Source organism: Arachis ipaensis, chromosome B04 (assembly GCF_000816755.2).
Source record: "Arachis ipaensis cultivar K30076 chromosome B04, Araip1.1, whole genome shotgun sequence".
NCBI lineage: Eukaryota > Viridiplantae > Streptophyta > Magnoliopsida > Fabales > Fabaceae > Arachis > Arachis ipaensis.
Genome location: NC_029788.2, coordinates 60,965,221 through 60,979,888, shown reverse-complemented (window position 1 = coordinate 60,979,888; position 14,668 = coordinate 60,965,221).

The window sequence follows — 14,668 nt, the reverse complement described above, 5'->3', positions numbered from 1 at the left end:
CAAATCGAGCTCTCGCTAAAGTTTGAATTCCCTGCCTCAAATAATCAAGCTGAATATAAGGCAGTACTGGCTGGTTTGAGGTTGGCTAGGGAGATAGAAGTTCAAAAGCTTACCATCTTCAGCGATTCACAAGTAGTTACCTCACAAATAGAAGGGAGCTACCAAGCTAAGGATCCCACCATAAAAAAATATCTAGACAAGACCAGAGAAAAGCTCGGACAATTCGGGGAATATGAGGTCCAACATATACCTCGGGAACAGAATGCTCGAGCTGATGCACTCTCAAAACTAGCCAGCACCAAACCAGGGAGCAATAACAGAAGCCTCATCTAGGAAATACTACGAAGCCCATCGATCTCGGAGGAAGAAAATGACCTAACCATATCAGGTCAGGATCAAGGATGGATGACCCCCATAATCAACTACACCATAGTGGGCGACATCTTATATAGGAGAGGGATCTCAACACCCCTCCTAAAATGTGTGTTGACCTCCAATACAAGGGAAGTCCTGGAAGAAGTGGCATGTATGGCAACCACCTGGGGGCACGAGTTCTTTCCAAAAAGGTACTCCGAGCTGGGTTCTTCTAGCCAACCTTGCAAAAAGAAGCAACAGAGTTCGTCAAAACATGCCCACCATGTCAGAAGCATGCTAAATCCCTCCACCAGAGGAGCTCATCAGTGTTACGTCGCCCTGGCCATTCGCAAAATGGGGGCTCGATCTCCTTGGACCCTTCCCCCAAAGGTCAGGACAAGTCAAGTTCCTCATTGTAGGAATAGACTACTTCACAAAATGGATTGAGGCAGAGCCCTTAGCTAATGCCACCGCCCAAAGAAGTCAAAAATTTCTATATAGGAACATTATCACAAGATTTGGGGTCTCTTACTCCATCACCATAGATAATGGCACTCAGTTCACTGACACAGGTTTCGAAAACTTGGTAGCTGACTTGAAAATAAAGCACCAATTCACATCTGTAGAACATCCACAAGCCAATGGACATGCAGAAGCCACCAATAAAGTCATACTAGCTGGGTTAAAAAGGAGACTACATGATGCAAAGGAAGCTTGGGCTAAAGAGCTCTGATAAACCCCAATTTTGTGGTTTATATTGTATAGAATTTGGGAGGTTTTGTCAGTATTTCTCACACTTATTCACAAGAAATGCATGGTTTTGTGTTCACTTCCTAATATTGCTCCACGATGAAAAACATGCTTGTTTTGCCTTAAAATTGCCATATTTTAATCCCCTTCTATTTCCATTCGATGCCGTGATGTATTTGTTGAGTGATTTCAGGAATTATAGGGTAGGAATGGCCTAGAAGAGAGAAAGGAAGCATGTACAAAAGGGAGGAACATGAAGGTTTGAGTTTTTTTGGGAAAAGCAGCATTGGCGCGCACACGCACTCCACGAGCACGCGTGGATGAGGATGGCTGGAAGCGGCACGCAAGGATGGACGCATCCACGCGGATCAGAAGATTCCTATCGACGCGCACGCGCACTTGGCAAGCACGCGTGGATCACAAAAGTAATCGGCGCGCACGCACGCATGGCACGTATGCGTAGGAAGCTGCACGTGACCTCATTAAAGGAAATCATGCCTGTCGATTTCTGAGGCTCATGAGGCCCAATTTCAAGCTGTTTCTGCATGGAAAAGACCCAAGGATGCTAGGGGAAGGAGGGGATCATTCATTTTACACTAAGACACAATTTTTAGCTAATTTTTGTTTCTTTTGTTCTTCTGGAGAGAGAAACCCTTGTTCCTCTCTAGATCTAGTTTCAATTTGATCTTCCCTTGTTGAATTGTGAATTGGATCTTGTTAATTACTAGTTTTGATAGTCAAATTTGAATTTCTTAGTATAATTTTGCTTAGATCTTGTGTTAGTTTTTTGAATTCTTGTCAATTGTCATTTTGTACCTATTTCATGAATGTTGTGAATCTTGACTTGTTGATGTTGTATTGATGATTTCTATGATTAATTGTGTTGTTTGGATGCTTGTATGTTGATAATTGTTAGTGGGTACTTGTTGATTTCAATTTAATTGCTATTTTGAACATGTCTTTTGTTAATGCTTACCAAGTGTTTGATGAATTGTTTACCTTGATTATGGAGTAGTTCTCTTCACTCTTGGCTTAGGCTAAGGGAATTGGGTAAACTTGAGTCATTGGGTCTAATGGATTTGATGATTTGGGAGCCCCTAGTGGTCAATTTGATAACCATTGATGCTAACCTTCTATTAAGTCAATTAGTAGTGAGGTTAGAACTTATGGGTTGATGTTGACCAAACTATTTGACGTACTTCAAGTATAGAAGTAGACTTAATGAGTTTGGTTCCTCATAATTGTCAAGATATGGTTAATAGACAAGGATGGTGACCCCAATTTCCATGCCTAGCCAAGAATTGCTTTTTTTATTCATATTTGAAAACCCAAATTTCTTAATTACTTGTCTTAGTTATAGTTACTTGTTTAGTTAGAATAGAATCATATTGATTGTTAACTGTTAGTTTGAAATTGCTCATGTCTTGCTTAGTTATTTGAATTAGTTTCTTGCATTGTAAGGTTGCTTGCTTGTTAAAATTCCCATTTATTTTCATGCTTATGACTCACAACCCCGGAATTCTAACCAATGTTGAAGCACATGTTTGCCCATTCCTTGTGAGACGACCCGAGGTTTGAATACTTCGGTTACTTCTATTGGGGTTGAACTTGTGACAACCAAATCCCTCTTCTAAATTTGATACTCGAGGCTTGTTGTTGGTAGAACTATACTTGCAACACAATTTTATTGAAAAAAATCTTTACCGACAATAGTTCCTTGACAACCATCAAATTTTTGGCGCTGTTGCCGGGGAATGGTTACAACATATGCCTTGATATTGGTTATGTGAATATGTGAATATTGTAGATAGTTTAATTGCTTTCAATACTTAGCTATAGTTTATATTTCTTTTACATTTGTGCTATGACTCTCAAGTTTGATGATTCGGTCTCAACCGAATTCTAGCTTAGCCGATTTTGATCCCGAGATTGAAAGAACTTTGTTACATACTCGGCAAGCTAGACGGCGGTTGGATTATACGGCTAGTACTTTGGCCTCTCTTGAGGAACATACCGAATCACTAGGCGGTACCGAGAGTGACTTAGAGTCCGCTACTTCCTATTCTTCTGTTGGCACTAATAATACATCTTTACATCCTACAGGTGAGCCACACATGGCGGAGCCATGACGGATCACTTTGCATGAGAAGGAGCTCCGGATATCATACTTCAACCGTTGTAAGCAAGGTATCCTAACCTTGATCCAAACTTTGAATTGAAGAGTAGCTTGATAAATCTGCTTCCTAAGTATCATGGTTTGCTGGGTCAAGACCCCATCCGACATCTAAAGGATTTTCAAGTTTCTTGTTCTACAGCTCGAAGGCATGGAGCCAATGAGGTGGCTATCGTGGTTTTTGCCTTCCCTTTCTCTCTTGAAGGGCAAGCAAAGACATGGTTTTATTCGCTACCGGATGAGATTGTGACTAATTGGGATTTCTTGAAGAGAGAGTTTCTAGATAAATTCTTCCCACCGGAGAAGACCGACTACATCCGGAAGGAGATTTCGGGCATAATGCAAAGAGACCAAGAGATTTGTATGAGTATTGGTCTCAGTTCAAGAGGCTATTGGAATCTTGTCCACACCATGGGATGAACACTCACTTACTCATTAGCTACTTCACCAGAGGTCTTTGTGTGGAAGATAGAAGATTGCTTACCGCCTCTAGCGGTGGTTCCCTTTCGAAAAACAAGACGGAGGGAGAAGCTTGGAATTTGATAAAGGATGTTGCCGAAGCTACACAACATACAAGGGTGAGAAGTAATTCTCTAAAGGGTGTGGTAGAACCATCCCCTTCCGAATCAAGTCTAACCAAAGCACTTGGAGATATGACTACCATCCTTACCTAAATACAAAAAGATCAAAAGGAATACTACTCCATCCAAGCCATCCAAGCCCCACCTCCGGTTGCTAAACTTGAAGGCCCTCCTAGGATTTGTGGTTTGTGCTCTAGCACCACACATTACACCGATCAATGCCATCAAATCCAAGAGGAACATGCTCTTGTAGTAGCCAGTGTGAATTACAACAACCGTCCACCCTATCCTTCTCAAGGCCAAAATAATTACCCTCAAGGTAGTAATCAACATCAAGGGTGGAGAGATAATGCAAAAGGAAACAATCAAAACCAAAGATGGAATAACTCTTCTTCTCATCACAACAATAACCAATCTTCATCCCAATACCACCATAACAACACCAATTACCAAGCCAACCAAAATCACTCCAACCAAAACCAAAACAACTACACCAAATACCAAGTACCACACCATAGACAACAATCTAACCAAACTCCTCCATCTTCCAACAATCAAGTTGATGAGCTTAGAGCCGCCATGGAGAAACGAGATGAGAGCAACAAGGCTCAATTTGATGCCTTGGGCGCTAAATTGGCTAACCTCACCAACATGCTTTCAAAGATGACCATGCCAAACCAACCATCAATCCCAACAACAACACCAACCAACCCTCAAGCTCTTCTAACCTTCCATCCCAACCCCAACTAAATCCAAAAGGCGGTCTCAACGCCATCACTCTATGGTAGGAGACTACATTGGAGGAGATACCTCCAAGGGTCATGGGAGACATTTATGAGGAAGGAGTGGTTATTGAAGCTCCACGTGAAGAAGAGGTGGTAGACAAAAGGCATGAGGAAGAAGGAGTAAATCTCAAAGAACCCAAGAGGAAAGCTATAATGGATAAGTCCATTCCTATTCCATTCCCTTCCATGGTGAAGAAGGCAACGAAAACACCAGAATTTGATTTGAACATGCTTCAAGTGTTCAAGAAGGTTGAGGTAACCATACCCCTTCTTGATGCTATTCAACAAATTCCAAAAGTATGCAAAATTTTTGAAAGACTTGTGTGCACACAAAGATAGGATAGGGGATTTGGAGACGTTATCCTTGGGTAGTTCAATTTCTTCCTTGATGGAACCTATTCCAAAGAAATGTGGTGACCCTGGACCTTGTTTGGTGTCTTGTTGTATTGGTGGACGCACTTTTCATGATTGTATATGTGACTTGGGAGCTTGTGTAAGCATCATGCCACTTTCTATCTATGTGCGGTTGAATTTAGCTCCATTAAAGAAGTCAGCAGCGAGGTTTGCCTTAGCCAATAAAAGTGTGACCACAGTGATGGGAATAGCGGAAGATGTACTTGTGGCGATCAAGGATTTGGTTTTTTCGGTTGACTTTTACATCCTTGAAATGCCTCCAACAGAAAATAGAAACTCCTCTTCCCTTCTACTTGGTAGACCCTTCCTCAAGACCTCTAAATTCAAGTTAGATGCCTTCACCGACACATATTCCTTTGAGGTTAGAGACAAAACTATCAAGTTCAATTTAGAAGAAGCCATGAAACACCATCCTGAAGAACATTCCGTGCTCCGATGTGATGTAATTGATGAAGTGGTAGCGGAAGTGCAAGAAGAAGACCACAACAAGTTATGCTACCCTATTGTTGAGGAGACGAATGACCAAGAGGATGAACATAAGAAAATTGTCAAGAATGAACTCCATGAGCTTGATGAAAAGGAACCTCAACTTAAGGTAAAAAGTGAACTAAAGCCCCTTCCATCTCATTTGAAGTATGCTTTCTTAGAGGACAATCAAAGGTTTCCGGTCATTATTGCTAGTGAGCTTTCAAGTGAAGAAGAAGAAAAGCTCCTAGGTGTTCTAAGAAAGTACAAGAAAGCAATAGGATGGAGCCTAGTGGATATTATGGGAATTGACCCCCACAAGTGCATGCATAGGATATTTCTCCAAGATGGAGCTAGGCCAGTTAGGCAACCGGAAAAGAGGCTCAACCCAACCATCCTCGATGTAGTGAAGAAAGAGGTCACCAGATTACTAGATGCAGATATCATATACCCAATCTCCGACAGTGAGTGGGTGAGCCCGGTCCAGGTTGTTCCCAAGAAGTCGGGCTTCATAACGGTCAAGAAGGACGACAGTAAAATGGTCACTAAAAGAGTACAAAATGTATGACGAGTATGTATTGATTACAGAAGATTGAATGCAGCTACACGGAAGGACCATTACCCCTTGCCCTTCATCGATCAGATATTAGACCGTTTGGCAGGTAAATCTCACTACTGCTTTCTTGATGGATTACTGGCTACTTCCAGATTCATATTTCTCCTGAAGATTTGGAGAAGACCATGTTTACTTGTTCGTTTGGCACCTTTGCCTATAAAAGGATGCCATTTGGACTATGTAATGCACCCGCTACTTTTCAGCGGTGCATGACGAGTGTCTTCTCCGATCTAATGGAGAATTGTCTGGAAGTCTTTATGGATGACTTCAGCGTTTATGGTACTTCATTCGATTGTTGCTTAGAGAACTTGGCCAAGGTCTTAGCTAGATGTGTTGACACTAACCTTGTCTTAAATTTCAAAAAATGTCACTTCATGGTACGACAAGGCATAGTGTTAGGACATGTAGTATCTCATGAAGGCATTTCTGTAGACCCAGCCAAGGTTGATGTTATCATCACTTTATCTCACCCCTCATCTGTGAGGGAGGTCCACTCGTTTTTGGGACATGCAGGATTCTATAGGCGCTTTATCAAGGATTTCAGCAAGATTGCTTTGCCATTGTCGCGCCTACTCCAAAAAGATGTGGATTTTGAGTTTGATAGTGAATGTGTTAAAGCTTTTGAAGAGCTAAGGAGAGTTCTTACCACGGCACCGATTGTGCGAGGCCCCAACTGGACGTTACCATTTGAGATAATGTGCGATGCGTCAAACCATGCTGTAGGTGCTGTGCTTGCACAGCGCGATGGTAAACTCCCTTATGTCATTGCTTACTCTTCTAAAACACTGGATGCAGCACAATCCAACTATACCACTACTGAAAAAGAACTCTTAGCCATTGTTCATGCTTTAGATAAATTCATATCTTATTTGCTAGGATCAAAGATAGTGGTATACACGGATCATGCAGCTTTAAAGTACTTATTAACAAAGAATGGGTCAAAGCCTAGACTCATACGTTGGATCTTTCTTTTGCAAGAATTCGACATTGAGATTAGGGACCGGAGTAGATCTCAAAACCTGGTTGCGGATCATTTAAGCCGCATTGAGAATTTGAAATTTAATCCATTTCCGATCAATGACTCATTCCCATTGGATAGTTTGCATGCTGTGTCGGATAGCTTTCCTTGGTTCGCCCCAATGGCGAACTACTTGGTTGCGAAAATCTTCCCTCCCACTTTTTCGAAAAACTAAAAGGATAAGTTGAGGAGTAATTCCAAATACTATATTTGGGATGACCCTCACTTATGGAAGATAGGCATGGACCAAGTAATTCGAAGATGTGTCCCGGAGTCTGAAATCCAACCTATTCTTGAAGCTTGCCATTTGTCCGAATGTGGAGGCCACTTTGGCCCATAAAGAACCGCTAAAAAGGTGTTGGATTATGGATTCTGGTGGCCAACCTTATTCAAGGATGCTAACCGGTTATGTGTGTCTTGTCATCAGTGTCAGAAGTCGGGAAACACATCCCAAAGGGATGAAATGCCTCAGCAACCTATGTTGTTCTGTGAGATATTTGATGTATGGGCATTGACTTTATGGGACCATTTCCCAACTCTAGTGGGTATCTGTATATTCTGTTAGCAGTTGACTACGTGTCAAAGTGGGTAGAGGCCATACCTACCCGCCTTGACGACGCCAATACCGTTGTTTCTTTTATTAGGAATCACATTGTATGCCGTTATGGGTCGCCACGAGCAATCGTGAGCGACCAAGGATCCCACTTTTGTAACAGGAAGGTAGAAGCATTGCTCAAGCGCTACGGAGTGTCACATAAGGTTGCTACTGCTTATCATCCGCAAACAAATAGACAAGCAGAAGTGTCCAACCGGGAAATTAAGAGAATCTTAGAGAAAGTGGTCAATCCGCAAAGGAAGGATTGGAGCCTCCGGTTAGGAGATGCACTATGGGCATATAGAACAGCCTACAAGACTCTGATAGGGATGAGTCCCTTCCGGATCGTCTATGGTAAGGCATGCCACCTTCCGGTGGAGATTGAGCATTGATAAACCTCGATTTCGTGATTTATCTTGTGCTTATTTTGGGAGATTTTGTCACATTTTCTCGCATTTATTCAATGAAATAGCATGGTTTTGTAATTCTCCCTTGAATTTTTCTTAAGTATAAAAATGTGCTTTTTAGGCCCTAAATTGGTGATTTTAATTCACTTTAGTTCTATTCGATGCCTTGATGTGTTTGATGAGTGAATTCAGGTCCATAAGGCACGTATTGGAAGGAAGAAATGAGGAGAAAAGCATACAAAAAGGGAGAATGCATGAAGAAACAAAGATTGGGAATGCACCAAAGGATGCGCACACGCACCAGGCGCGCACGTGCAAAAGCGGTTTCACCTATAGACGCGCACGCGTACACGCCGCGTCCGCACAGGTTGAGAATTTGCCAATCGATGCGCATGCGCACATGGCACGCACGCGCCGATACTCTCACGTGGTCCACTTGAAGGCAAAGTGGGGAGGTCACCGTTCATGACCGGTATTTGCATTTATGTGGTGAACTTTCAGACTTCTATTTCTATTCGCTACTACTTTATTATGTTTCATTCCACACTTTATGTTTTAGATCATTTTGGGATTACTGTACATATTTGCTATTGGGGATACTCTTGTTTTGGTTGTTGCACACTCTTAGTGTATATATATATATGTGTGTGTGTGTGTGTGTGTGTGTGTGTGTGTGTGTGTTTTGCATCTTAGTTGTTGATTGTGATTAGAAAATTTCTGGATTGCTAAAAATTTAGTCAACCCTTTTTATATAAGAAATGTGTTTTGATTGAAAAGGGGTAAAACTAGCAAAATTTTTTTTAAATTTTCTAAATCACAATATTGCATTAGAATAAGCATAGTCAATATGATGAAAATTTCCAAGAAATTCATTCTTAGGGCACCACCTCAATTGGTTAAAAAAAAATTTTTTTTTTAGAACTTGCTTGAACTATATACTTGTGGATCATGTTTTGAGCTAAGAACACAAGCATGTGAGATTTGAGCTTAAATGTGTGGTTACATCATACATAACCACTTACTTCCATTCTTGTGTGGATTATTCTCCTCCTATGATTGTAATCCTTAATTTGTTTGATTCTTTATGTCCATTATTTTGTGTATACATGCATTTATATGATTGATGCCATTATTCAAATAGCTCACTTACCCAAATAAGCCTACCTTTTATCTCCCATTGTTAACCAATTTCGAGCCTATGCTTAACCCATTTGTTCATAATTGTAGCACATTACAAGCCTAAGTGAAAAACAATAAATATCCCTCAGTTTAGATCTTTGATTAGCTTAGATTAGTGAGAGTGTTTATCATTTGATTTTGGGAAAGTTGGGAACATTGGGTAGAGATAAAAGTGTGTTTATGTTTTTGTTGAAAAATATTGGGAATTGGGTACATACTCATGTATTAATCATATGTAAACTATATGCATTGATGTTCTTGTATATACTTTAGTTAAAAAAAAAGAGAAAAAGAGAAAAACAATAAAAAGGGGACAAAATGCCCCAAAGTGAAGTTCAATAAGAGTCAATACGTATGTGTGGTGATCAAAAGAGAATACATGAGTGTGTGAGAAAAGTGAAGAATGGGTAGTTAGGTTTGTTTAGAATTGTATAGGTTGTCATAGGTTAGGTGGGAAGTCTAAGTTAATCAAAGATTCAAATCTCAAACTCACTTGACCACATGCATCCTACCATGACCCTAGCCCCATTACAACCTATGGGAAAGACCTCATGATATTTGTATGCATGCATAAAGTAATTGTTGATTGTCAGATGAAAAAGAAATCTTAGAAAGCATGAGTAAGGGAGAATTGAGTGAATCAACCGCAGACACTTGAGTGCCTATAGCGGATACACATCCGGCGAGGGTTCGATCGCTCAATTACATGTTTCCACCCTTGATCATCTTTTCTTGCAAGTTTGTGAACTCTTTCAATGATTCAATCCAATTGCGGTTTGCTTGATTGCTAATACCTTGGCCCTTGTGCTTGTATGCGTATTCTTGAAGATTGATTTATTTTTACTATGCCATTGCATCATGTAAATAGATTGCATTTAGTAGTTGCATTGAATAAATGTTAAATACCCTTTTGCTTCTTCTTGATTTTAGCATGAGGACTGGCTTAGTTTAAGTGTGGGGAGATTTGATAAACCCCGATTTCGTGATTTATCTTGTGCTTATTTTGGGGGATTTTGTCAGCTTTTCTCGCCTTTATTCAATGAAATAGCATGGTTTTGTAATTCTCCCTTGAATTTTGCTTAAGTATAAAAACGTGCTTTTTAGGCCCTAAATTGGTGATTTTAATTCACTTTAGTTCCATTCGATGCCTTGATGTGTTTGATGAGTGAATTCAGGTCCATAAGGCAAGTATTGGATGGAAGAAATGAGGAGAAAAGCACAAAAAAAAGGAGAATGCATGAAGAAACAAAGATTGGGAATGCACCAAAGGACGCGCACGCGTACACGCCACGTCCGCACGGGTTGAGAATTTGCCAATCGACGCGCACGCGCAAATGGCGCGCACGCGCCGATACTCTCACGTTGCCCATTTGAAGGTAAAACGCTGGGGACAATTTCTGAGCTGCCCAGACCCAAATCCAACTTGTTTCTGAGTGTATTTCATGCAGAATTGAAGTCCAAGCAAAGGAGGAGCTATTAGTTTAGCCAACATGAGCCTTTAGTTAGTTTTCTAGAGAGAGAAGCTCCATCTTCACTCTAGAATTAGGTTAGGATTAGGTTAGATTATTTTAATTTCATGTTTGATTACTTGATCTCATCTTGCTTCGTTGATAATTTCTCATCTATACATCTTGACTCTTTAGTTTTTATGTTAATTTCTCATTTTGCTATCTTTTGTGATGATGACTCATGTTGGATTTATTTACATTTAATGCAATTTTGATGTTGATGTTTCTTTGATTGATGAATTGTGTTGTGATCTCCCTTTCTTGCAATTAATAGTGGTAGATTTTAGTATCCTTGCAATTTATGATGTTGACTTTTATCGCATTCTAAGTGTTTGATGAAATGCTCTCTTTAGTTTTTGAGTAGTTTTGTCAACTTTTGGCCTAAGCTAAGGGACTTGAGTGATCTTGAGTTTTTGGGCATAATGGATTTGGTGATTTGAGAACCCTGGGTGATCAATTTGAAGCCCATTGACGCTAACCCACTACTAAGCCAATTAGTAGGTAGGTTAGGACTTAGGGGCGGATGTGATCAAGCCTATTTGACATACTTCAAGTCTAGGAGTAAATGTTACGTACTTAAGGCTTCGAGAAGTAGACTTAATGGGTTGGCCTCTCATAATTTTCAATAATTGGTTTGTTAACTAGGATGGTGATCTCAAGTACCCAAGTCTTAGCCATGAGTTCTTTATTTTGTTTTCTTTACTTACTCACTTAGTTTACTTTCTTGCCGTCTCATAAACAATACCCCCTTTTTGCCCCATCATAGCCAATACGCATGCACTACATTGCTTCCTAGGGAGACGACCCGGAGTCCAAATACTCTGGTTATTTCTTATTTAGGGTTTATTCTTTGAGACAACCTAAAGTTTAATTTGACGTGAGAGTTGTTTGTTGGTTTGGAGCTATACTTGCAACGTAAATACTTTGTGAAATTCCTTACCGACAACAATCCTCGTTCACCAAATTAATGGCGCCGTTGCCGGGGATCCAATGGTGCTATGTTATTAGCTATTGTATATATTGTGAATAGCTTGAGCTTTGGTTTGTTTGCCAATTTTTTTTACTAGTTAGGATTTTATTTTCTTTACTTCTTATTGCTCTTTGTTTTTATTTTCTCTTTCATTATGAATTCTCATCCTTTTGGTTATGAGTGTAGTTCAAACTATGTTGTAGGAAATGGAAGCTCTAATGAGGATATGCATCAAGGATTTGGGAATCAAGGATGGGAGGAACCTCAAGCTTATGAACAACCTTCATGGCAACAACCTCCTACGAACTCTTATGGGTATAATTCTGATCCTAGCGTATATCAATCTAATGTGTGTGATGACCCTTATTGTGGTTATCAACCACAATTATCATATGCATGTGACCCCATTCCTCACTATAGCCAAACATCATACTCACAAGCCTCACACCAACATTCCACTCTACAGGACCATAATTCATACACACCATATCAACCACCATTTGAATCACACATAGAACAACCACCACCCCAATACCAATATTCCCAAGAACCACAAATTTCACATACACCACCTCAAGAACTCCACCAATATGAACCACCTTTTGATTACAACAATCTTCCCTTAACCGATGAATTCTCTCTTCCAACACCATCTCCTGATGAAGCCTTCATATTAGAACTGAGAGACCTTGAATCTCGCATCTTAAGGTGGCAAGAGGAGGATGAAACTAAGTTTAAGGAGCTACGAGCAAAGATAGCTAGCATGGTAGAAGCCGTGAATCACTTAACGTCCCACCTAAGTTCATGCACCATAAGTACCCCCATTGTTGAATGTGGAGAAACAATCAAGGAGCTTAGTGAGGGTATGAACTTGAAGCTCCATGGTGATGAAGGAGAATTGAAGCAAAAAGGACAACAAGAGGAGAAGATAGAGATTAGCGAACAAAAGGAAGTAGTGGATGGATGTTTAGGATACGTTGAGCACGTAAAGGAATTTCGAATTGAAGAACCCTCTTCCAAGAAGTTTGGAGGTGATATTGAAGAGAAGAGTAATGTTGCGGAAGTAAATGGAGAGTTGAAGAAAATTGATCAAGAAGTGGATTCAATCACCAGTGACTTTTTGCCCATGTTGATCAATTCCCTTGACGATCTTGTTGAACTTTCCCCCAGTGGATTAGAATGTAAGATTGAGGAAGACTTGAAACCTCCAAAGCCTACTGAGGGTGAAGAATTGGGAGAAGTATTCCAAGCAACAGGCGCTCCTATCTATGATGATTCCGAATCAACATACGATCCTTTCGAGTTTGAAGAGTCCTTCCCCAAATTGCCTAGACTTGATGATGAGGTAGATTTCACTATACCTCCTATCTATGATGAGAGTGATGGGGAAGAAGAATGTGATCTTGAGCAAGCATGGCATGAGGAGGAACTTGAAGAACCTTGCCAAGTGGTGGAAACCTCTAGAAGAGGATGGACGGGAGTAGAGCATGCTTTATCAAGATCTTTGGGAACTCCTCCACCTAATTCGTCATCCAATCCTTCGCTTGAGTGGGTAAAAATTCTAACTCTCAGCTTTATTATCCCACTTGAGTATGGTTTGCTTGAAACGGATGGCCAACTTAGGGCGCTTTGTGGAATTAAGCGAAAGAGGAGGATGTTTAGTGGTTGGCGTTCTAAATCTAGGCTCATTATGGTGGGAAGCTCGAAATTGAAGAGCATGGATTGGTGTAATGCTCAATTAAATGGGTCTAGGAGAGTAGTTTGGTGCTTCCATAAGAATTTTGTTTTCCCGTTATACAAAGAAAAATCTGAACATTGAGAGGAAGCTGAATCTTCCCAATGACGTGAGGCGTGCCATAATCACCTGTATTTCGGAGATGGGATTGGATTTCGTTGATAGGGACCTAGGAAGGATTAACATATCATGGGTTAAGGAGTTTTTCTGTAACTTCTTCCGAGTGAACTTGGATTCAGTGCACGTAAGGGGTAGAGAGATCATGATTACTGTGGAGGCTATAGGGGATGCACTGCTTTGCAGAGTTGGTACTCCTGACACTTGTGCCTACCAGCAGGCAGAGGTGGCTATCCTCTCCATGAATTTTTACTATGAGGCGCTTAAGGTCGTGATTGCTACACCAGATGCTCCCTGGGTAATGGATTCAAACAACAAGAAGCCTAAGGGGATGCTATCTGCATATCTGTCTAGAGAGGCTAGGACCTGACAGCAGATATTTGTCCACTACGTCCTGCCTACCACTCACTTCTCAGAAATTTCGATGGATATGCTAATTCTGATTGGGTGTGTCATGGAAGGGAAATGTGTGTATTTCCCCCGGCTGATTAGGCATAGTATGTGGAGAGCTCATATCCGCGGCTTGCTACCGTTTCCTACGCTGGTTACTAGTTTAGCTGAGCTAGCTAATGTCCCGTGAGAGGACGATGATGCGATACCACCACCCCCAGCTGATGACGACAAGGAAGTTACTATTCCATGGGATGGATAGGTGCAAGAGAAGCCCCCGACCAGACGTCGTTCTCGGGCTAGAGCGGTAGTTGAGGCAGCAGGACCCTCTTCCTCTACAGCAGCTGCAGCATCCTGCATTGAGCTCCCTCCACTTCCAAAATCTCCCGCTTTTGACGAGCAGGATCAGGAGGAGGAGCATAGTGAGGAGCCGACACAGCAGGAGGCACCACCAGAGACGCAGGCCACCACTGAGGTCCAGTAGCCTCCTAAGGTCCAGCATGACATTCCAGAGCCACAGTCAGTATCTGAGCCACAGCCAGTACCACCTCCAGTCCCACAGCCCGAGCCTGAGCATGAGCCACAGCCTGGTGCGATTGTTGACCCCCATC